Below are 24,326 nucleotides of genomic sequence, written 5' to 3'. Positions count from 1 at the left end.
AAATCCTGCCCCTAGCATTGCTACCTGGGTCGCAGCTGCATGGGAATACATCCTGCCTCTAGTATTGCTGCCTGGGAGGCAGCTGCATGGGAATACATCCTGCCTCTATCATTGCTGCCTGGGTTGAAGCTGCATGGGAATACATCCTGCCCCTAGCATTGCTGCCTGGATCGCAGCTGCAAGGGAATACATCCTGCCTTTAGCATTGCTGCCTGGGTTGAAGCTGCATGGGAATACATCCTGCCTCTAGCATTGCTACCTGGGTCGCAGCTGCATGGGAATACATCCCGCCTCTAGCATTGCTGCCTGGGTCACAGCTGCATGGGAATACATCCCGTCTCTAGCATCGCTGCCTGGGTCACAGCTGCATGGAAATACATCCCACCTCTAGCATTGCTGCCTGGGTCACAGCTCTATGGAAATACATCCCACCTCTAGCCTTGCTATCTGGGTCGCAGCTGCATGGAAATACATCCCGCCTCTACCATTGCTGCTTGGGTCTCAGCTGCATGGGAATACATCCCGCCTCTGGCATTGCTGCCTGGGTCGCAGCAGCATGGAAATACAGCCTGCCTCTAGCATTGCTGCCTGGGTCGCAGCTGCATTGAAATACATCCTGCCTCTAGCATTGCTGCCTGGGTCTCAGCTGCATGGGAATACATCCCGCCTCTGGCATTGCTGCCTGGGTTGCAGCAGCATGGAAATACATCCTGCCTCTAGCATTGCTGCCCGGGTCGCCACTGCATGGGAATACATCCCGCGGGAACACATCCCGCCTCTAGCATTGCTATCTGGGTCACAGCTGCATGGGAATACATCCTGCCTCTAGCATTGCTGCCTGGGTCGCAGCTGCATGGAAATACATCCCGCCTCTAGCATTGCTGCCTGGGTCTCAGCTGCATGGGAATACATCCCGCCTCTGGCATTGCTGCCTGGGTCGCAGCAGCATGGAATTACATCCTGCCTTTAGCATTGCTGCCCGGGTCGCCACTGCATGGGAATACATCCCGCGGGAATACATCCCGCCTCTAGCATTGCTATCTGTGTCACAGCTGCATGGGAATACATCCTGCCTCTAGCATTGCTGCCTGGGTCGCAGCTGCATGGAAATACATCCTGCCTCTAGCATCGCTGCCTGGGTCGCAGCTGCATGGGAATACATCCCGCCTCTAGCACTGCTGCCTGGGTCGCAGCTGCATGGAAGTACATCCCGCCTATGGCAGTGCTGCCTGGGTCGCAGCTGCATGGGAATACACCCTGCCTCTAGCATTGCTGCCTGGGTCGCAGCTGCATGGGAATACATCCTGCCTCTAGTATTGCTGCCTGGGTCGCAGCTGCATGGGAATACATCCTGCCTCTAGCATCAGTGGCTGGGTTGCAGCAGCATGGGAATACATCCTGCCTCTAGCATCGCTGCCTGGTTCGCAGAAGCATGGGAATACATCCTGCCTCTATCACTGCTGCCTGGGATGCAGCTGCCTGGGAATACATCCTGCCTCTAGCATTGCTGCCCGGGACGCAGCTGCTTGGGAATAAATCCTGCCTCTAGCACTGCTGCCTGGGTCGCAGCTGCATGGGAATACATCACGCCTCTAGCATTGCTGCCTGAGTCGCAGCTGCATGGGAATACATCCCGCCTCTAGCATAGCTGGCTGGGTCGCAGCTGCATGGGAATACATCCCGCCTCTGGCATTGCTGCCTGGGTCACAGCTGCATGGGAATACATCCTGCCTCTAGCATTGCTGCCTGGGTCGCAGCAGCATGGAAATACATCCTGCCTCTAGCATTGCTGCCTCGGTCGCAGCTGCATTGAAATACATCCTGCCTCTAGTATTGCTGCCCGCTTCGCAGCTGCATGGGAATACATCCCGCCTCTAGCATTGCTATCTGGGTCACAGCTGCATGGGAATACATCCTGCCTCTAGCATTGCTGCCTGGGTCGCAGCTGCATGGAAACACATCCTGCCTCTAGCATCGCTGCCTGGGTCGCAGCTGCATGGGAATACATCCCGCCTCTAGCACTGCTGCCTGGGTCGCAGCTGCATGGAAGTACAACCCGCCTATGGCAGTGCTGCCTGGGTCGCAGCTGCATGGGAATACACCCTGCCTCTAGCATCGCTGCCTGGGTCGCAGCTGCATGGGAATACATCCTGCCTCTAGTATTGCTGCCTGGGTCGCAGCTGCATTGGAATACATCCTGCTTCTAGCATCGCTGCCTGGGTTGCAGCAGCATGGGAATACAAACTGCCTCTAGCATCGCTGCCTGGGTCGCAGAAGCATGGGAATACATCCTGCCTCTATCACTGCTGCATGGGATGCAGCTGGCTGGGAATACATCCTGCCTCTAGCATTGCTGCCCGGGACGCAGCTGCTTGGGAATAAATCCTGCCTCTAGCACTGCTGCCCACGTTGCAGCTGCATGGGAATACATCCCGCCTCTAGCATAGCTGCCTGGGTCGCAGCTGCATGGGAATACATCCCGCCTCTGGCATTGCTGCCTGGGTCACAGCTGCATGGGAATACATTCTGCCTCTAGCATAGCTGCCTGGGTCGCAGCTGCATGGAAATACATCCTGCCTCTAGCATTGCTCCCTGGGTCGCAGCTGCATGGGAATAATTCCCGCCTCTGGCATTGCTGCCTGGGTCACAGCTGCATGGGAATACATCCTGCCTCTAGCATAGCTGCCTGGGTCGCAGTTGCATGGGAATACATCCCGCCTCTGGCATTGCTGCCTGGGTCACAGCTGCATGGGAATACATCCTGCCTCTAGCATAGCTGCCTGGGTCGCAGCTGCATGGAAATAAATCCTGCCTCTAGCATTGCTCCCTGGGTCGCAGCTGCATGGAAATACATCCTGCCTCTAGCATTGCTCCCTGGGTCGCAGCTGCATGGGAATAAATCCCGCCTATAGCATCGCTGCCTGGGTCACAGCTGCATGGGAATACATCCTGCCTCTAGCATTGCTGCCTGAGAATGCATCCTGCCTCTAGCATTGCTGCCTGGGTCACAGCTGCATGGGAATACATCCCCCCCCGAGCATCGCGGCCTGGGTCGCAGCTGCATGGGAATAAATCCCGCCTATAGCATTGCTACCTGGGTCACAGCAGCATGGGAATACATCCTGCCTCTAGCATTGCTTTCTCGGTCGCAGCTGCATTGAAATACATCCTGCCTCTAGTATTGCTGCCCGGGTCGCAGCTGCATGGGAATACATCCTGCGGGAATACATCCCGCCTCTAGCATTGTTATCTGGGTCACAGCTGCATGGGAATACATCCTGCCTCTAGCATTGCTGCCTGGGTTTCAGCTGCATGGAAATACATCCTGCCTCTAGCATCGCTGACTGGGATGCAGCTGCATGGGAATACATCCCGCCTCTAGCAATGCTGCCCGGGACGCAGCTGCTTGGGAATAAATCCTGCCTCTAGCACTGCTGCCTGGGTCGCAGCTGCATGGGAATACATCCCGCCTCTAGCATAGCTGCCTGGGTCGCAGCTGCATGGGAATACATCCGCCTCTTGCATTGCTGCCTGGGTCACAGCTGCATGGGAATACATCCTGCCTCTAGCATTGCTACCTGGCTCGCAGCAACATGGAAATACATCCTGCCTCTAGCATTGCTTTCTCGGTCGCAGCTGCATTGAAATACATCCTGCCTCTAGTATTGCTGCCCGGGTCGCAGCTGCATGGCAATACATCCTGCAGGAATACATCCCGCCTCTAGCATTGCTATCTGGGTCACAGCTGCATGGGAATACATCCTGCCTCTAGCATTGCTGCTTGGGTCGCAGCTGCATGGAAATACATCCTGCCTCTAGCATCGCTGCCTGGGTCGCAGCTGCATGGGAATACATCCCGCCTCTAGCACTGCTGCCTGGGTCGCAGCTGCATGGAAGTACAACCCGCCTATGGCAGTGTTGCCTGGGTCGCAGCTGCATGGGAATACACCCTGCCTCTAGCATCGCTGCCTGGTTCGCAGCTGCATGGGAATACATCCTGCCTCTAGTATTGCTGCCTGGGTCGCAGCTGCATGGGAATACATCCTGCCTCTAGCATCGCTGCCTGGGTTGCAGCAGCATGGGAATACATCCTGCCTCTAGCATCGCTGCCTGGGTCGCAGAAGCATGGGAATACATCCTGCCTTTATCACTGCTGCCTGGGATGCAGCTGCCTGGGAATACATCCTGCCTCTAGCAATGCTGCCCGGGACGCAGCTGCTTGGGAATAAATCCTGCCTCTAGCATTGCTGCCCGGGTCGCAGCTGCATGGGAATACATCCCGCCTCTAGCATAGCTGCCTGGGTCGCAGCTGCATGCAAATACATCCCGCCTCTGGCATTGCTACCTGGGTCACAGCTGCATGGGAATACATCCTGCCTCTAGCATAGCTGCCTGGGTCATAGCTGCATGGAAATACATCCTGCCTCTAGCATTGCTCCCTGTGTCGCAGCTGCATGGGAATAAATCCCACCTATAGCATCGCTGCCTGGGTCACAGCTGCATGGGAATACATCCCTCCTCTGGCATTGCTGCCTGGGTCACAGCTGCATGGGAATACATCCTGCCTCTAGCATAGCTGCCTGGGTCGCAGCTGCATGGAAATACATCCTGCCTCTAGCATTGCTACCTGGGTCGCAGCTGCATGGAAATACACCCTGCCTCTAGCATTGCTCCCTGGGTCACAGCTGCATGGGAATAAATCCTGCCTATAGCATCGCTGCCTGGGTCGCAGCTGCATGGGAATACATCCTGCCTCTAGCATTGCTGCCTGGGAATGCATCCTGCCTCTAGCATTGCTGCCTGGGTCACAGCTGCATGGGAATACATCCCCCCTCTAGCATCGCTGCCTGGGTCGCAGCTGCATGGGAATACATCCTGCCTCTAGCATTGCTGCCTGGGTCACAGCTGCATCCTGCCTCTAGCATTGCTGCATGGGTCGCAGCTGCATCCTGCCTCTCTCTAGCATTGCTGCCTGGGTCGCAGCTGTATGGGAATACATCCTGCCTCTAGCATCGCTGCCTGGGTCGCAGCTGCATGGAAATACATCCTGCCTCTAGCATTGCTGCCTGGGTCGCAGCTTTATGAGAATACATCCTGCCTCTAGCATTGTTGCCTGGGTCGCAGCTGCATTGAAATACATCCTGCCCATAGTATTGCTGCCTGGGTCGCAGCTGTATGGAAATACATCCCGTCTCTAGCATTGCTGCCCGGGTAGCAGCTGCATGGGAATACATCCTGCCTCTAGCATTGCTGCATGGGTCACACTGCATGGGAATGAATCCTGCCCCTAGCATTGCTGCCTGGGTCGCAGCGGCATGGGAATACATCCTGCCTCTAGTATTGCTGCCTGGGAGGCAGCTGCAGGGGAATACATCCTGCTCTAGCATTGCTGCCTGGGTTGAAGCTGCATGTGAATACATCCTGCCTCTAGCATTGCTGCCTGCATCTCAGCTGCATGGGAATACATCCTGCCTTTAGCATTGCTGCCTGGGTTGAAGCTGCATGGGAATACATCCTGCCTATTGCATTGCTACCTGGGTCGCAGCTACATGGGAATACATCCCGCCTCTAGCATTGCTGCCTGGGTCACAGCTGCATGGGAATACATCCCGCGGGAATACATCCCGCCTCTAGCATTGCTATCTGGGTCACAGCTGCATGGGAATACATCCTGCCTCTAGCATTGCTGCCTGGGTAACAGCTGCATGGGAATACATCCTGCCTCTAGCATTGTTGCCTGGGTCGCAGCTACATGGAAATACATCCTGCCTCTAGCATTGCTGCCTGGGTCGCAGCTGCATGGGAATACATCCTGCCTCTAGCATTGCTGCCCGGGTCGCAGCTGTATGGGAATACATCCTGCCTCTAGCATTGCTGCCTGGGTCTCAGCTGCATTGAAATACATCCTGCCTCTAGTATTGCTGCCTGGGTCGCAGCTGCATGGAAATACATCCCGCCTCTAGCATTGCTATCTGGGTTGCAGCTGCATGGAAATACATCCCGCCTCTAGCATTGCTGCCTGGGAGGCAGCTGCATGGGAATACATCCTGCCCCTAGCATTGCTGCCTGGATCGCAGCTGCAAGGGAATACATCCTGCCTTTAGCATTGCTGCCTGGGTTGAAGCTGCATGGGAATACATCCTGCCTCTAGCATTGCTACCTGGGTCGCAGCTGCATGGGAATACATCCCGTGGGAATACATCCCGCCTCTAGCATTGCTATCTGAGTCACAGCTGCATGGGAATACATCCTGCCTCTAGCATTGCTGCCTGGGTCATAGCTGCATGGGAACACATCCTGCCTCTAGCATTGCTGCCTGGGTCGCAGCTGCATGGAAATACATCCTGCCTCTAGCATTGCTGCCTGGGTCACAGCTGCATGGAAATACATCCTGCCTCTAGCATCGCTGCCTGGGTCACAGCTGCATTGGAATACATCCTGCCTCTAGCATCGCTGCCTGGGTCGCAGCTGCATGGGAATACATCCTGCCTCTAGCATCGCTGCCTGGGTCGCAGCTACATGGGAATACATCCTGCCTCTAGCATCGCTGCCTGGGTCGCAGCAGCATGGGAATATATCCTGCCTCTAGCATTGCTGCCTGGGTCGCAGCTTTATGGGAATACATCCTGCCTCTAGCATTGTTGCCTGGGTCGCAGCTGCATTGAAATACATCCTGCCACTAGTATTGCTGCCTGGGTCGCAGCTGTATGGAAATACATCCCGTCTCTAGCATTGCTGCCCGGGTAGGGGTAGCAGCTGCATGGGAATACATCCTGCCTCTAGCATTGCTGCATGGGTCACACTGCATGGGAATGAATCCTGCCCCTAGCATTGCTGCCTGGGTCGCAGCTGCATGGGAATACATCCTGCCTCTAGTATTGCTGCCTGGGAGGCAGCTGCAGGGGAATACATCCTGCTCTAGCATTACTGCATGGGTCACACTGCATGGGAATGAATCCTGCCCCTAGCATTGCTGCCTGGGTTGAAGCTGCATGTGAATACATCCTGCCTCTAGCATTGCTGCCTGCATCTCAGCTGCATGGGAATACATCCTGCCTTTAGCATTGCTGCCTGGGTTGAAGCTGCATGGGAATACATCCTGCCTCTAGCATTGCTACCTGGGTCGCAGCTACATGGGAATACATCCCGCCTCTAGCATTGCTGCCTGGGTCACAGCTGCATGGGAATACATCCCGCCTCTAGCATCGCTGCCTGGGTCGCAGCTGCATGGAAATACATCCAGCCTGCCTCTAGCATTGCTGCCTGGGTCGCAGCTGCATTACAATACATCCTGCCTCTAGCATTGCTGCCTGGGTCGCAGCTGCATTGAAATACATCCTGCCTCTAGTATTGCTGCTTGGGTAGTAGCTGCATGGGAATACATCCTGCCTCTTGCATTGCTGCCTGGGTCGCAGCTGCATGGGAATACATCCTGCCTCTAGCATTGCTGCCCGGGTCGCAGCTGTATGGGAATACATCCTGCCTCTAGCATTGCTGCCTGGGTCCCAGCTGCATTGAAATACATCCTGCCTCTAGTATTGCTGCCTGGGTCGCAGCTGCATGGAAATACATCCAGCCTCTAGCATTGCTGCCTGGGTCTCAGCTTTATGGAAATACATCCCGCCTCTAGCATTGCTATCTGGGTCGCAGCTGCATGGAAATACATCCCGCCTCTAGCATTGCTGCCTGGGTCGCAGCTACATGGAAATACATCCTGCCTCTAGCATTGCTGCCTGGGTCGCAGCTACATGGAAATACATCCTGACTCTAGCATTGCTGCCTGGGTCGCAGCTGCATGGGAATACATCCTGCCTCTAGCATTGCTGCCCGGGTCGCAGCTATATGGGAATACATCCTGCCTCTAGCATTGCTGCCTGGGTCTCAGCTGCATTGAAATACATCCTGCCTCTAGTATTGCTGCCTGGGTCGCAGCTGCATGGAAATACACCCCGCCTCTAGCATTGCTATCTGGGTCGCAGCTGCATGGAAATACATCCCGCCTCTAGCATTGCTGCCTGGGTCGCAGCTGCATGGGAATACATCCCGCCTCTGGCATTGCTGCCTGGGTCGCAGCTGCATGGAAATACATCCTGCCTCTGGCATTGCTGCCCGGGTCGCAGCTGCATGGGAATACATCCCGTGGGAATACATCCTGCCTCTAGCATTGCTATCTGGGTCACAGCTGCATGGGAATACATCCTGCCTCTAGCATTGCTGCCTGGGTAACAGCTGCATGGGAATACATCCTGCCTCTAGCATTGCTGCCAGGGTCGCAGCTGCATGGGAATACATCCTGCCTCTAGCATTGCTATCTGGGTCACAGCTGCATGGGAATACATCCTGCCTCTAGCATTGCTGCCTGGGTAACAGCTGCATGGGAATACATCCTGCCTCTAGCATTGCTGCCTGGGTCGCATCTGCATGGAAATACATCCTGCCTCTAGCATTGCTGCCTGGGTCGCAGCTGCATGGAAATACATCCTGCCTCTAGCACCGCAGCCTGGGTCGCAGCTGCATGGGAATACATCCTGCCTCTAGCATCGCTGCCTGGGTCGCAGCTGCATTGAAATACATCCTGCCTCTAGTATTGCTGCCTGGGTCGCAGCTGTATGTGAATGCATCCTGCGTCTAGCATTGCTGCATGGGTCGCAGCTGCATGGGAATAAATCCTGCCCCTAGCATTGCTACCTGGGTCGCAGCTGCATGGGAATACATCCTGCCTCTAGTATTGCTGCCTGGGAGGCAGCTGCATGGGAATACATCCTGCCTCTATCATTGCTGCCTGGGTTGAAGCTGCATGGGAATACATCCTGCCCCTAGCATTGCTGCCTGGATCGCAGCTGCAAGGGAATACATCCTGCCTTTAGCATTGCTGCCTGGGTTGAAGCTGCATGGGAATACATCCTGCCTCTAGCATTGCTACCTGGGTCGCAGCTGCATGGGAATACATCCCGCCTCTAGCATTGCTGCCTGGGTCACAGCTGCATGGGAATACATCCTGTCTCTAGCATCGCTGCCTGGGTCACAGCTGCATGGAAATGCCTCCTGCCTCTAGCATTGTTGGCTTGGTCGCAGCTGTATGGAAATACATCCAGCCTGCCTCTAGCATTGCTGCCTGGGTCACAGCTGTATGGGAATACATCCTGCCTCTAGCATTGCTGCCTGGGTCGCAGCTGCATTGAAATACATCCTGCCTCTAGTATTGCTGCCTGGGTCGCAGCTGCATGGGAATACATCCTGCCTCTAGCATTGCTGCCTGGGTCGCAGCTGTATGGGAATACATACTGCCTCTAGAATTGCTGCCTGGGTCACAGCTGCATTGAAATACATCCTGCCTCTAGTATTGCTACCTGGGTCGCAGCTGCATGGAAATACATCCCACCTCTAGCATTGCTGCCTGGGTCACAGCTCTATGGAAATACATCCCACCTCTAGCCTTGCTATCTGGGTCGCAGCTGCATGGAAATACATCCCGCCTCTACCATTGCTGCTTGGGTCTCAGCTGCATGGGAATACATCCCGCCTCTGGCATTGCTGCCTGGGTCGCAGCTGCATTGAAATACATCCTGCCTCTAGCATTGCTGCCTGGGTCTCAGCTGCATGGGAATACATCCCGCCTCTGGCATTGCTGCCTGGGTCGCAGCAGCATGGAAATACATCCTGCCTCTAGCATTGCTGCCCGGGTCGCCACTGCATGGGAACACATCCCGCGGGAATACATCCCGCCTCTAGCATTGCTATCTGGGTCACAGCTGCATGGAAATACATCCTGCCTCTAGCATTGCTGCCTGGGTCGCAGCTGCATGGAAATACATCCCACCTCTAGCATTGCTGCCTGGGTCTCAGCTGCATGGGAATACATCCCGCCTCTGGCATTGCTGCCTGGGTCGCAGCAGCATGGAAATACATCCTGCCTTTAGCATTGCTGCCCGGGTCGCCACTGCATGGGAATACATCCCGCGGGAATACATCCCGCCTCTAGCATTGCTATCTGTGTCACAGCTGCATGGGAATACATCCTGCCTCTAGCATTACTGCCTGGGTCGCAGCTGCATGGAAATACATCCTGCCTCTAGCATCGCTGCCTGGGTCGCAGCTGCATGGGAATACATCCTGCCTCTAGCATCGCTGCCTGGGTCGCAGCTGCATGGGAATACATCCTGCCTCTAGCATCAGTGGCTGGGTTGCAGCAGCATGGGAATACATCCTGCCTCTAGCATCGCTGCCTGGGTCGCAGAAGCATGGGAATACATCCTGCCTCTATCACTGCTGCCTGGGATGCAGCTGCATGGGAATACATCCTGCCTCTAGCATCAGTGGCTGGGTTGCAGCAGCATGGGAATACATCCTGCCTCTAGCATCGCTGCCTGGGTCGCAGAAGCATGGGAATACATCCTGCCTCTATCACTGCTGCCTGGGATGCAGCTGCCTGGGAATACATCCTGCCTCTAGCATTGCTGCCCGGGACGCAGCTGCTTGGGAATAAATCCTGCCTCTAGCACTGCTGCCTGGGTCGCAGCTGCATGGGAATACATCACGCCTCTAGCATTGCTGCCTGGGTCGCAGCTGCATGGGAATACATCCCGCCTCTAGCATAGCTGCCTGGGTCGCAGCTGCATGGGAATACATCCCGCCTCTGGCATTGCTGCCTGGGTCACAGCTGCATGGGAATACATCCTGCCTCTAGCATTGCTGCCTGGGTCGCAGCAGCATGGAAATACATCCTGCCTCTAGCATTGCTGCCTCGGTCGCAGCTGCATTGAAATACATCCTGCCTCTAGTATTGCTGCCCGCTTCGTAGCTGCATGGGAATACATCCTGCGGGAATACATCCCGCCTCTAGCATTGCTATCTGGGTCACAGCTGCATGGGAATACATCCTGCCTCTAGCATTGCTGCCTGGGTCGCAGCTGCATGGAAACACATCCTGCCTCTACCATCGCTGCCTGGGTCGCAGCTGCATGGGAATACATCCCGCCTCTAGCACTGCTGCCTGGGTCGCAGCTGCATGGAAGTACAACCCGCCTATGGCAGTGCTGCCTGGGTCGCAGCTGCATGGGAATACACCCTGCCTCTAGCATCGCTGTCTGGGTCGCAGCTGCATGGGAATACATCCTGCCTCTAGTATTGCTGCCTGGGTCGCAGCTGCATGGGAATACATCCTGCTTCTAGCATCGCTGCCTGGGTTGCAGCAGCATGGGAATACAAACTGCCTCTAGCATCGCTGCCTGGGTCGCAGAAGCATGGGAATACATCCTGCCTCTATCACTGCTGCATGGGATGCCGCTGGCTGGGAATACATCCTGCCTCTAGCATTGCTGCCCGGGACGCAGCTGCTTGGGAATAAATCCTGCCTCTAGCACTGCTACTCACGTCGCAGCTGCATGGGAATACATCCTGCCTCTAGCATAGCTGCCTGGGTCGCAGCTGCATGGGAATACATCCCGCCTCTGGCATTGCTGCCTGGGTCACAGCTGCATGGGAATACATCCTGCCTCTAGCATAGCTGCCTGGGTCGCAGCTGCATGGAAGTACATCCTGCCTCTAGCATTGCTCCCTGGGTCGCAGCTGCATGGGAATACATCCCGCCTCTGGCATTGCTGCCTGGGTCACAGCTGCATGGGAATACATCCTGCCTCTAGCATAGCTGCATGGGTCACACTGCATGGGAATGAATCCTGCCCCTAGCATTGCTGCCTGGGTCGCAGCGGCATGGGAATACATCCTGCCTCTAGTATTGCTGCCTGGGAGGCAGCTGCAGGGGAATACATCCTGCTCTAGCATTGCTGCCTGGGTTGAAGCTGCATGTGAATACATCCTGCCTCTAGCATTGCTGCCTGCATCTCAGCTGCATGGGAATACATCCTGCCTTTAGCATTGCTGCCTGGGTTGAAGCTGCATGGGAATACATCCTGCCTATTGCATTGCTACCTGGGTCGCAGCTACATGGGAATACATCCCGCCTCTAGCATTGCTGCCTGGGTCACAGCTGCATGGGAATACATCCCGCGGGAATACATCCCGCCTCTAGCATTGCTATCTGGGTCACAGCTGCATGGGAATACATCCTGCCTCTAGCATTGCTGCCTGGGTAACAGCTGCATGGGAATACATCCTGCCTCTAGCATTGTTGCCTGGGTCGCAGCTACATGGAAATACATCCTGCCTCTAGCATTGCTGCCTGGGTCGCAGCTGCATGGGAATACATCCTGCCTCTAGCATTGCTGCCCGGGTCGCAGCTGTATGGGAATACATCCTGCCTCTAGCATTGCTGCCTGGGTCTCAGCTGCATTGAAATACATCCTGCCTCTAGTATTGCTGCCTGGGTCGCAGCTGCATGGAAATACATCCCGCCTCTAGCATTGCTATCTGGGTTGCAGCTGCATGGAAATACATCCCGCCTCTAGCATTGCTGCCTGGGAGGCAGCTGCATGGGAATACATCCTGCCCCTAGCATTGCTGCCTGGATCGCAGCTGCAAGGGAATACATCCTGCCTTTAGCATTGCTGCCTGGGTTGAAGCTGCATGGGAATACATCCTGCCTCTAGCATTGCTACCTGGGTCGCAGCTGCATGGGAATACATCCCGTGGGAATACATCCCGCCTCTAGCATTGCTATCTGAGTCACAGCTGCATGGGAATACATCCTGCCTCTAGCATTGCTGCCTGGGTCATAGCTGCATGGGAACACATCCTGCCTCTAGCATTGCTGCCTGGGTCGCAGCTGCATGGAAATACATCCTGCCTCTAGCATTGCTGCCTGGGTCACAGCTGCATGGAAATACATCCTGCCTCTAGCATCGCTGCCTGGGTCACAGCTGCATTGGAATACATCCTGCCTCTAGCATCGCTGCCTGGGTCGCAGCTGCATGGGAATACATCCTGCCTCTAGCATCGCTGCCTGGGTCGCAGCTACATGGGAATACATCCTGCCTCTAGCATCGCTGCCTTTCGTCGCAGCAGCATGGGAATATATCCTGCCTCTAGCATTGCTGCCTGGGTCGCAGCTTTATGGGAATACATCCTGCCTCTAGCATTGTTGCCTGGGTCGCAGCTGCATTGAAATACATCCTGCCTCTAGTATTGCTGCCTGGGTCGCAGCTGTATGGAAATACATCCCGTCTCTAGCATTGCTGCCCGGGTAGGGGTAGCAGCTGCATGGGAATACATCCTGCCTCTAGCATTGCTGCATGGGTCACACTGCATGGGAATGAATCCTGCCCCTAGCATTGCTGCCTGGGTCACAGCTGCATGGGAATACATCCTGCCTCTAGTATTGCTGCCTGGGAGGCAGCTGCAGGGGAATACATCCTGCTCTAGCATTACTGCATGGGTCACACTGCATGGGAATGAATCCTGCCCCTAGCATTGCTGCCTGGGTTGAAGCTGCATGTGAATACATCCTGCCTCTAGCATTGCTGCCTGCATCTCAGCTGCATGGGAATACATCCTGCCTTTAGCATTGCTGCCTGGGTTGAAGCTGCATGGGAATACATCCTGCCTCTAGCATTGCTACCTGGGTCGCAGCTACATGGGAATACATCCCGCCTCTAGCATTGCTGCCTGGGTCACAGCTGCATGGGAATACATCCCGCCTCTACCATCGCTGCCTGGGTCGCAGCTGCATGGAAATACATCCAGCCTGCCTCTAGCATTGCTGCCTGGGTCGCAGCTGCATTACAATACATCCTGCCTCTAGCATTGCTGCCTGGGTCGCAGCTGCATTGAAATACATCCTGCCTCTAGTATTGCTGCTTGGGTAGTAGCTGCATGGGAATACATCCTGCCTCTTGCATTGCTACCTGGATCGCAGCTGCATGGAAATACATCCTGCCTCTAGCATTGCTGCCTGGGTCGCAGCTGCATGGGAATACATCCTGCCTCTAGCATTGCTGCCCGGGTCGCAGCTGTATGGGAATACATCCTGCCTCTAGCATTGCTGCCTGGGTCCCAGCTGCATTGAAATACATCCTGCCTCTAGTATTGCTGCCTGGGTCGCAGCTGCATGGAAATACATCCAGCCTCTAGCATTGCTGCCTGGGTCTCAGCTTTATGGAAATACATCCCGCCTCTAGCATTGCTATCTGGGTCGCAGCTGCATGGAAATACATCCCGCCTCTAGCATTGCTGCCTGGGTCGCAGCTACATGGAAATACATCCTGCCTCTAGCATTGCTGCCTGGGTCGCAGCTACATGGAAATACATCCTGCCTCTAGCATTGCTGCCTGGGTCGCAGCTGCATGGGAATACATCCTGCCTCTAGCATTGCTGCCCGGGTCGCAGCTATATGGGAATACATCCTGCCTCTAGCATTGCTGCCTGGGTCTCAGCTGCATTGAAATACATCCTGCCTCTAGTATTGCTGCCTGGGTCGCAGCTGCATGGAAATACACCCCGCCTCTAGCATTGCTATCTGGGTCGCAGCTGCATGGAAATACATCCCGCCTCTAGCATTGCTGCCTGGGTCGCAGCTGCATGGGAATACATCCCGCCTCTGGCATTGCTGCCTGGGTCGCAGCTGCATGGAAATACATCCTGCCTCTGGCATTGCTGCCCGGGTCGCAGCTGCATGGGAATACATCCCGTGGGAATACATCCTGCCTCTAGCATTGCTATCTGGGTCACAGCTGCATGGGAATACATCCTGCCTCTAGCATTGCTGCCTGGGTAACAGCTGCATGGGAATACATCCTGCCTCTAGCATTGCTGCCAGGGTCGCAGCTGCATGGGAATACATCCTGCCTCTAGCATTGCTATCTGGGTCACAGCTGCATGGGAATACATCCTGCCTCTAGCATTGCTGCCTGGGTAACAGCTGCATGGGAATACATCCTGCCTCTAGCATTGCTGCCTGGGTCGCACCTGCATGGAAATACATCCTGCCTCTAGCATTGCTGCCTGGGTCGCAGCTGCATGGAAATACATCCTGCCTCTAGCACCGCAGCCTGGGTCACAGCTGCATGGGAATACATCCTGCCTCTAGCATCGCTGCCTGGGTCGCAGCTGCATTGAAATACATCCTGCCTCTAGTATTGCTGCCTGGGTCGCAGCTGTATGTGAATACATCCTGCATCTAGCATTGCTGCATGGGTCGCAGCTGCATGGGAATAAATCCTGCCCCTAGCATTGCTACCTGGGTCGCAGCTGCATGGGAATACATCCTGCCTCTAGTATTGCTGCCTGGGAGGCAGCTGCATGGGAATACATCCTGCCTCTATCATTGCTGCCTGGGTTGAAGCTGCATGGGAATACATCCTGCCCCTAGCATTGCTGCCTGGATCGCAGCTGCAAGGGAATACATCCTGCCTTTAGCATTGCTGCCTGGGTTGAAGCTGCATGGGAATACATCCTGCCTCTAGCATTGCTACCTGGGTCGCAGCTGCATGGGAATACATCCCGCCTCTAGCATTGCTGCCTGGGTCACAGCTGCATGGGAATACATCCTGTCTCTAGCATCGCTGCCTGGGTCACAGCTGCATGGAAATGCCTCCTGCCTCTAGCATTGTTGGCTTGGTCGCAGCTGTATGGAAATACATCCAGCCTGCCTCTAGCATTGCTGCCTGGGTCGCAGCTGTATGGGAATACATCCTGCCTCTAGCATTGCTGCCTGGGTCGCAGCTGCATTGAAATACATCCTGCCTCTAGTATTGCTGCCTGGGTCGCAGATGCATGGGAATACATCCTGCCTCTAGCATTGCTGCCTGGGTCGCAGCTGTATGGGAATACATACTGCCTCTAGAATTGCTGCCTGGGTCACAGCTGCATTGAAATACATCCTGCCTCTAGTATTGCTACCTGGGTCGCAGCTGCATGGAAATACATCCCACCTCTAGCATTGCTGCCTGGGTCACAGCTCTATGGAAATACATCCCACCTCTAGCCTTGCTATCTGGGTCGCAGCTGCATGGAAATACATCCCGCCTCTACCATTGCTGCTTGGGTCTCAGCTGCATGGGAATACATCCCGCCTCTGGCATTGCTGCCTGGGTCGCAGCTGCATTGAAATACATCCTGCCTCTAGCATTGCTGCCTGGGTCTCAGCTGCATGGGAATACATCCCGCCTCTGGCATTGCTGCCTGGGTCGCAGCAGCATGGAAATACATCCTGCCTCTAGCATTGCTGCCCGGGTCGCCACTGCATGGGAACACATCCCGCGGGAATACATCCCGCCTCTAGCATTGCTATCTGGGTCACAGCTGCATGGGAATACATCCTGCCTCTAGCATTGCTGCCTGGGTCGCAGCTGCATGGAAATACATCCCACCTCTAGCATTGCTGCCTGGGTCTCAGCTGCATGGGAATACATCCCGCCTCTGGCATTGCTGCCTGGGTCGCAGCAGCATGGAAATACATCCTGCCTTTAGCATTGCTGCCCGGGTCGCCACTGCATGGGAATACATCCCGCGGGAATACATCCCGCCTCTAGCATTGCTATCTGTGTCACAGCTGCATGGGAATACATCCTGCCTCTAGCATTACTGCCTGGGTCGCAGCTGCATGGAAATACATCCTGCCTCTAGCATCGCTGCCTGGGTCGCAGCTGCATGGGAATACATCCCGCCTCTAGCACTGCTGCCTGGGTCGCAGCTGCATGGAGGTACATCCCGCCTATGGCAGTGCTGCCTGGGTCGCAGCTGCATGGGAATACACCCTGCCTCTAGCATCGCTGCCTGGGTCGCAGCTGCATGGGAATACATCCTGCCTCTAGCATCAGTGGCTGGGTTGCAGCAGCATGGGAATACATCCTGCCTCTAGCATCGCTGCCTGGGTCGCAGAAGCATGGGAATACATCCTGCCTCTATCACTGCTGCCTGGGATGCAGCTGCCTGGGAATACATCCTGCCTCTAGCATTGCTGCCCGGGACGCAGCTGCTTGGGAATAAATCCTGCCTCTAGCACTGCTGCCTGGGTCGCAGCTGCATGGGAATACATCACGCCTCTAGCATTGCTGCCTGGGTCGCAGCTGCATGGGAATACATCCCGCCTCTAGCATAGCTGCCTGGGTCGCAGCTGCATGGGAATACATCCCGCCTCTGGCATTGCTGCCTGGGTCACAGCTGCATGGGAATACATCCTGCCTCTAGCATTGCTGTCTGGGTCGCAGCAGCATGGAAATACATCCTGCCTCTAGCATTGCTGCCTCGGTCGCAGCTGCATTGAAATACATCCTGCCTCTAGTATTGCTGCCCGCTTCGCAGCTGCATGGGAATACATCCTGCGGGAATACATCCCGCCTCTAGCATTGCTATCTGGGTCACAGCTGCATGGGAATACATCCTGCCTCTAGCATTGCTGCCTGGGTCGCAGCTGCATGGAAACACATCCTGCCTCTAGCATCGCTGCCTGGGTCGCAGCTGCATGGGAATACATCCCGCCTCTAGCACTGCTGCCTGGGTCGCAGCTGCATGGAAGTACAACCCGCCTATGGCAGTGCTGCCTGGGTCGCAGCTGCATGGGAATACACCCTGCCTCTAGCATCGCTGTCTGGGTCGCAGCTGCATGGGAATACATCCTGCCTCTAGTATTGCTGCCTGGGTCGCAGCTGCATGGGAATACATCCTGCTTCTAGCATCGCTGCCTGGGTTGCAGCAGCATGGGAATACAAACTGCCTCTAGCATCGCTGCCTGGGTCGCAGAAGCATGGGAATACATCCTGCCTCTATCACTGCTGCATGGGATGCAGCTGGCTGGGAATACATCCTGCCTCTAGCATTGCTGCCCGGGACGCAGCTGCTTGGGAATAAATCCTGCCTCTAGCACTGCTACTCACGTCGCAGCTGCATGGGAATACATCCTGCCTCTAGCATAGCTGCCTGGGTCGCAGCTGCATGGGAATACATCCCGCCTCTGGCATTGCTGCCTGGGTCACAGCTGCATGGGAATACATCCTGCCTCTAGCATAGCTGCCTGGGTCGCAGCTGCATGGAAATACATCCTGCCTCTAGCATTGCTCCCTGGGTCGCAGCTGCATGGGAATACATCCCGCCTCTGGCATTGCTGCCTGGGTCACAGCTGCATGGGAATACATCCTGCCTCTAGCATAGCTGCCTGGGTCGCAGTTGCATGGGAATACATCCCGCCTCTGGCATTGTTGCCTGGGTCACAGCTGCATGGGAATACATCCTGCCTCTAGCATAGCTGCCTGGGTCGCAGCTGCATGGCAATACATCCTGCAGGAATACATCCCGCCTCTAGCATTGCTATCTGGGTCACAGCTGCATGGGAATACATCCTGCCTCTAGCATTGCTGCTTGGGTCGCAACTGCATGGAAATACATCCTGCCTCTAGCATTGCTGCCTGGGTCGCAGCTGCATTGGAATACATCCCGCCTCTAGCACTGCTGCCTGGGTCGCAGCTGCATGGAAGTACAACCCACCTATGGCAGTGTTGCCTGGGTCGCAGCTGCATGGGAATACACCCTGCCTCTAGCATCGCTGCCTGGTTCGCAGCTGCATGGGAATACATCCTGCCTCTAGTATTGCTGCCTGGGTCGCAGCTGCATGGGAATACATCCTGCCTCTAGCATCGCTGCCTGGGTTGCAGCAGCATGGGAATACATCCTGCCTCTAGCATCGCTGCCTGGGTCGCAGAAGCATGGGAATACATCCTGCCTTTATCACTGCTGCCTGGGATGCAGCTGCCTGGGAATACATCCTGCCTCTAGCAATGCTGCCCGGGACGCAGCTGCTTGGGAATAAATCCTGCCTCTAGCACTGCTGCCCGGGTCGCAGCTGCATGGGAATACATCCCGCCTCTAGCATAGCTGCCTGGGTCGCAGCTGCATGCGAATACATCCCGCCTCTGGCATTGCTACCTGGGTCACAGCTGCATGGGAATACATCCTGCCTCTAGCATAGCTGCCTGGGTCATAGCTGCATGGAAATACATCCTGCCTCTAGCATTGCTCCCTGTGTCGCAGCTGCATGGGAATAAATCCCACCTATAGCATCGCTGCCTGGGTCACAGCTGCATGGGAATACATCCCTCCTCTGGCATTGCTGCCTGGGTCACAGCTGCATGGGAATACATCCTGCCTCTAGCATAGCTGCCTGGGTCGCAGCTGCATGGAAATACATCCTGCCTCTAGCATTGCTACCTGGGTCGCAGCTGCATGGAAATACACCCTGCCTCTAGCATTGCTCCCTGGGTCACAGCTGCATGGGAATAAATCCCGCCTATAGCATCGCTGCCTGGGTCGCAGCTGCATGGGAATACATCCTGCCTCTAGCATTGCTGCCTGGGAATGCATCCTGCCTCTAGCATTGCTGCCTGGGTCACAGCTGCATGGGAATACATCCCCCCTCTAGCATCGCTGCCTGGGTCGCAGCTGCATGGGAATACATCCTGCCTCTAGCATTGCTGCCTGGGTCACAGCTGCATCCTGCCTCTAGCATTGCTGCATGGGTCGCAGCTGCATCCTGCCTCTCTCTAGCATTGCTGCCTGGGTCGCAGCTGTATGGGAATACATCCTGCCTCTAACATCGCTGCCTGGGTCGCAGCTGCATGGAAATACATCCTGCCTCTAGCATTGCTGCCTGGGTCGCAGCTTTATGGGAATACATCCTGCCTCTAGCATTGTTGCCTGGGTCGCAGCTGCATTGAAATACATCCTGCCCATAGTATTGCTGCCTGGGTCGCAGCTGTATGGAAATACATCCCGTCTCTAGCATTGCTGCCCGGGTAGCAGCTGCATGGGAATACATCCTGCCTCTAGCATTGCTGCATGGGTCACACTGCATGGGAATGAATCCTGCCCCTAGCATTGCTGCCTGGGTCGCAGCGGCATGGGAATACATCCTGCCTCTAGTATTGCTGCCTGGGAGGCAGCTGCAGGGGAATACATCCTGCTCTAGCATTGCTGCCTGGGTTGAAGCTGCATGTGAATACATCCTGCCTCTAGCATTGCTGCCTGCATCTCAGCTGCATGGGAATACATCCTGCCTTTAGCATTGCTGCCTGGGTTGAAGCTGCATGGGAATACATCCTGCCTCTAGCATTGCTACCTGGGTCGCAGCTACATGGGAATACATCCCGCCTCTAGCATTGCTGCCTGGGTCACAGCTGCATGGGAATACATCCCGCCGGAATACATCCCGCCTCTAGCATTGCTATCTGGGTCACAGCTGCATGGGAATACATCCTGCCTCTAGCATTGCTGCCTGGGTAACAGCTGCATGGGAATACATCCTGCCTCTAGCATTGTTGCCTGGGTCGCAGCTACATGGAAATACATCCTGCCTCTAGCATTGCTGCCTGGGTCGCAGCTGCATGGGAATACATCCTGCCTCTAGCATTGCTGCCCGGGTCACAGCTGTATGGGAATACATCCTGCCTCTAGCATTGCTGCCTGGGTCTCAGCTGCATTGAAATACATCCTGCCTCTAGTATTGCTGCCTGGGTCGCAGCTGCATGGAAATACATCCCGCCTCTAGCATTGCTATCTGGGTTGCAACTGCATGGAAATACATCCCGCCTCTAGCATTGCTGCTGGGAGGCAGCTGCATGGGAATACATCCTGCCCCTAGCATTGCTGCCTGGATCGCAGCTGCAAGGGAATACATCCTGCCTTTAGCATTGCTGCCTGGGTTGAAGCTGCATGGGAATACATCCTGCCTCTAGCATTGCTACCTGGGTCGCAGCTGCATGGGAATACATCCCGTGGGAATACATCCCGCCTCTAGCATTGCTATCTGGGTCACAGCTGCATGGGAATACATCCTGCCTCTAGCATTGCTGCCTGGGTCATAGCTGCATGGGAACACATCCTGCCTCTAGCATTGCTGCCTGGGTCGCAGCTGCATGGAAATACATCCTGCCTCTAGCATTGCTGCCTGGGTCACAGCTGCATGGAAATACATCCTGCCTCTAGCATCGCTGCCTGGGTCACAGCTGCATTGGAATACATCCTGCCTCTAGCATCGCTGCCTGGGTCACAGCTGCATGGGAATACATCCTGCCTCTAGCATCGCTGCCTGGGTCGCAGCTACATGGGAATACATCCTGCCTCTAGCATCGCTGCCTGGGTCGCAGCAGCATGGGAATATATCCTGCCTCTAGCATTGCTGCCTGGGTCGCAGCTTTATGGGAATACATCCTGCCTCTAGCATTGTTGCCTGGGTCGCAGCTGCATTGAAATACATCCTGCCTCTAGTATTGCTGCCTGGGTCGCAGCTGTATGGAAATACATCCCGTCTCTAGCATTGCTGCCCGGGTAGGGGTAGCAGCTGCATGGGAATACATCCTGCCTCTAGCATTGCTGCATGGGTCACACTGCATGGGAATGAATCCTGCCCCTAGCATTGCTGCCTGGGTCGCAGCTGCATGGGAATACATCCTGCCTCTAGTATTGCTGCCTGGGAGGCAGCTGCAGGGGAATACATCCTGCTCTAGCATTGCTGCCTGGGTTGAAGCTGCATGTGAATACATCCTGCCTCTAGCATTGCTGCCTGCATCTCAGCTGCATGGAAATACATCCTGCCTCTAGCATTGCTGCCTGGGTCGCAGCTTTATGGGAATACATCCTGCCTCTAGCATTGTTGCCTGGGTCGCAGCTGCATTGAAATACATCCTGCCCATAGTATTGCTGCCTGGGTCGCAGCTGTATGGAAATACATCCCGTCTCTAGCATTGCTGCCCGGGTAGCAGCTGCATGGGAATACATCCTGCCTCTAGCATTGCTGCATGGGTCACACTGCATGGGAATGAATCCTGCCCCTAGCATTGCTGCCTGGGTCGCAGCGGCATGGGAATACATCCTGCCTCTAGTATTGCTGCCTGGGAGGCAGCTGCAGGGGAATACATCCTGCTCTAGCATTGCTGCCTGGGTTGAAGCTGCATGTGAATACATCCTGCCTCTAGCATTGCTGCCTGCATCTCAGCTGCATGGGAATACATCCTGCCTTTAGCATTGCTGCCTGGGTTGAAGCTGCATGGGAATACATCCTGCCTCTAGCATTGCTACCTGGGTCGCAGCTACATGGGAATACATCCCGCCTCTAGCATTGCTGCCTGGGTCACAGCTGCATGGGAATACATCCCGCCGGAATACATCCCGCCTCTAGCATTGCTATCTGGGTAACAGCTGCATGGGAATACATCCTGCCTCTAGCATTGTTGCCTGGGTCGCAGCTACATGGAAATACATCCTGCCTCTAGCATTGCTGCCTGGGTCGCAGCTGCATGGGAATACATCCTGCCTCTAGCATTGCTGCCCGGGTCACAGCTGTATGGGAATACATCCTGCCTCTAGCATTGCTGCCTGGGTCTCAGCTGCATTGAAATACATCCTGCCTCTAGTATTGCTGCCTGGGTCGCAGCTGCATGGAAATACATCCCGCCTCTAGCATTGCTATCTGGGTTGCAGCTGCATGGAAATACATCCCGCCTCTAGCATTGCTGCTGGGAGGCAGCTGCATGGGAATACATCCTGCCCCTAGCATTGCTGCCTGGATCGCAGCTGCAAGGGAATACATCCTGCCTTTAGCATTGCTGCCTGGGTTGAAGCTGCATGGGAATACATCCTGCCTCTAGCATTGCTACCTGGGTCGCAGCTGCATGGGAATACATCCCGTGGGAATACATCCCGCCTCTAGCATTGCTATCTGGGTCACAGCTGCATGGGAATACATCCTGCCTCTAGCATTGCTGCCTGGGTCATAGCTGCATGGGAACACATCCTGCCTCTAGCATTGCTGCCTGGGTCGCAGCTGCATGGAAATACATCCTGCCTCTAGCATTGCTGCCTGGGTCACAGCTGCATGGAAATACATCCTGCCTCTAGCATCGCTGCCTGGGTCACAGCTGCATTGGAATACATCCTGCCTCTAGCATCGCTGCCTGGGTCACAGCTGCATGGGAATACATCCTGCCTCTAGCATCGCTGCCTGGGTCGCAGCTACATGGGAATACATCCTGCCTCTAGCATCGCTGCCTGGGTCGCAGCAGCATGGGAATATATCCTGCCTCTAGCATTGCTGCCTGGGTCGCAGCTTTATGGGAATACATCCTGCCTCTAGCATTGTTGCCTGGGTCGCAGCTGCATTGAAATACATCCTGCCTCTAGTATTGCTGCCTGGGTCGCAGCTGTATGGAAATACATCCCGTCTCTAGCATTGCTGCCCGGGTAGGGGTAGCAGCTGCATGGGAATACATCCTGCCTCTAGCATTGCTGCATGGGTCACACTGCATGGGAATGAATCCTGCCCCTAGCATTGCTGCCTGGGTCGCAGCTGCATGGGAATACATCCTGCCTCTAGTATTGCTGCCTGGGAGGCAGCTGCAGGGGAATACATCCTGCTCTAGCATTGCTGCCTGGGTTGAAGCTGCATGTGAATACATCCTGCCTCTAGCATTGCTGCCTGCATCTCAGCTGCATGGGAATACATCCTGCCTTTAGCATTGCTGCCTGGGTTGAAGCTGCATGGGAATACATCCTGCCTCTAGCATTGCTACCTGGGTCGCAGCTACATGGGAATACATCCCGCCTCTAGCATTGCTGCCTGGGTCACAGCTGCATGGGAATACATCCCGCCTCTAGCATCGGTGCCTGGGTCGCAGCTGCATGGAAATACATCCAGCCTGCCTCTAGCATTACTGCCTGGGTCGCAGCTGCATTACAATACATCCTGCCTCTAGCATTGCTACCTGGGTCGCAGCTGCATTGAAATACATCCTGCCTCTAGTATTGCTGCTTGGGTAGCAGCTGCATGGGAATACATCCTGCCTCTTGCATTGCTACCTGGATCGCAGCTGCATGGAAATACATCCTGCCTCTAGCATTGCTGCCTGGGTCGCAGCTGCATGGGAATACATCCTGCCTCTAGCATTGCTGCCTGGGTCGCAGCTTTATGGGAATACATCCTGCCTCTAGCATTGTTGCCTGGGTCGCAGCTGCATTGAAATACATCCTGCCTCTAGTATTGCTGCCTGGGTCGCAGCTGCATGGAAATACATCCCGCCTCTAGCATTGCTATCTGGGTTGCAGCTGCATGGAAATACATCCCGCCTCTAGCATTGCTGCTGGGAGGCAGCTGCATGGGAATACATCCTGCCCCTAGCATTGCTGCCTGGATCGCAGCTGCAAGGGAATACATCCTGCCTTTAGCATTGCTGCCTGGGTTGAAGCTGCATGGGAATACATCCTGCCTCTAGCATTGCTACCTGGGTCGCAGCTGCATGGGAATACATCCCGTGGGAATACATCCCGCCTCTAGCATTGCTATCTGGGTCACAGCTGCATGGGAATACATCCTGCCTCTAGCATTGCTGCCTGGGTCATAGCTGCATGGGAACACATCCTGCCTCTAGCATTGCTGCCTGGGTCGC

The sequence above is a fragment of the Ambystoma mexicanum genome, chromosome 13 (assembly GCF_040938575.1).
Source record: "Ambystoma mexicanum isolate Mex_15411 chromosome 13, UKY_AmexF1_1, whole genome shotgun sequence".
In the NCBI taxonomy this organism is placed as follows: Eukaryota; Metazoa; Chordata; class Amphibia; order Caudata; family Ambystomatidae; genus Ambystoma; species Ambystoma mexicanum.
This window is presented reverse-complemented; position numbering follows the sequence as displayed.